The following is a 1,234-nucleotide window of genomic DNA, read 5'->3' on the forward strand; positions in this document are numbered from 1 at the left end:
TATTTGTATTTATGTTGCATGCAAACATTTCTTTTTTATTTTTTCTCTTTCTGTTGATATCTCGAGTTGACGTTTCTTTTTTTTTTTTTTTCTGTATCTCCATGGGGTGTATACGGAGCATTTTCACGTCTATTTTTTCGTTTTTTTTTTCTTTTTTTTTTATTTTATATAATTAAAACAAAATAAAGAGTATTAAATACATTTTAATTGTTTTTTTCAGCTAAAAAAGGCCGATATGTGGTGAGACAACCATCCCTGCGAGAGACTAGGTGCCAGCAAGAGATCGATATACATTATGCTGATATACAAGCTTTACCTGTAGAGGGAGAATATCAATCACTGCCGCCTCTTCGTTTGCTTTCTTTCGGTATTTTATTTTATTTTATTTATTTTATTTTATTTTTTTTATTTTATTTATATATTTATTCTTTTTATTTTGTTTTTATTGTTTTATTTTTATATTTATTCTTTTTATTTTAATGTTTAATATACAAGCTTTACCTTTAGAGGGAGAACATCAATCACTGCCGCCTCTTCGTTTGCTTTCTTTCGGTATTTTATTTTATTTTATTTTATTTTATTTATTTTATTTTATTTTTATTATTTTATTTATATGTTTATTGTTTTTATTTAATTATTTATTCTTTTTATTTTAATGTTTAATATACAAGCTTTACCTTTAGAGGGAGAACATCAATCACTGCCGCCTCTTCGTTTGCTTTCTTTCGGTATTTTATTTTATTTTATTTATTTTATTTATATATTTATTATTTTTATTTTATTTTTATTGTTTTATTTTTATATTTATTCTTTTTATTTTAATGTTTAATATACAAGCTTTACCTTTAGAGGGAGAACATCAATCACTGCCGCCTCTTCGTTTGCTTTCTTTTGGTATTTTATTTTATTTTTTATTATTTTTATTTTATTTTTTATTATTTTATTTTATTTTTATTATTTTTATTTTAATGTTCATTCTTTTTATTTATATATTTATTATTTTTATTTAATTATTTATTATTTTTGTTTATATATTTATTATTTTTATTTAATTTTTATTATTTTATTTTTATATTTATTATTTTTATTTATATATTTATTCTTTTTATTTTTATTTTTTTGTATTTTGGGTGGTTAGGTAGTTACAATACACACAGATACTCGTTTGGCCTTCTTTCTATTCCTCTTGCTGTTTTTTTTTTTTTTTTTTTTTTTTTTTTTTTTTTTTTTTTTT

The sequence above is a fragment of the Eimeria mitis genome, genomic scaffold (genome assembly GCF_000499745.2).
Source record: "Eimeria mitis Houghton genomic scaffold, Emh_scaff926, whole genome shotgun sequence".
Taxonomy (NCBI): Eukaryota; Apicomplexa; class Conoidasida; order Eucoccidiorida; family Eimeriidae; genus Eimeria; species Eimeria mitis.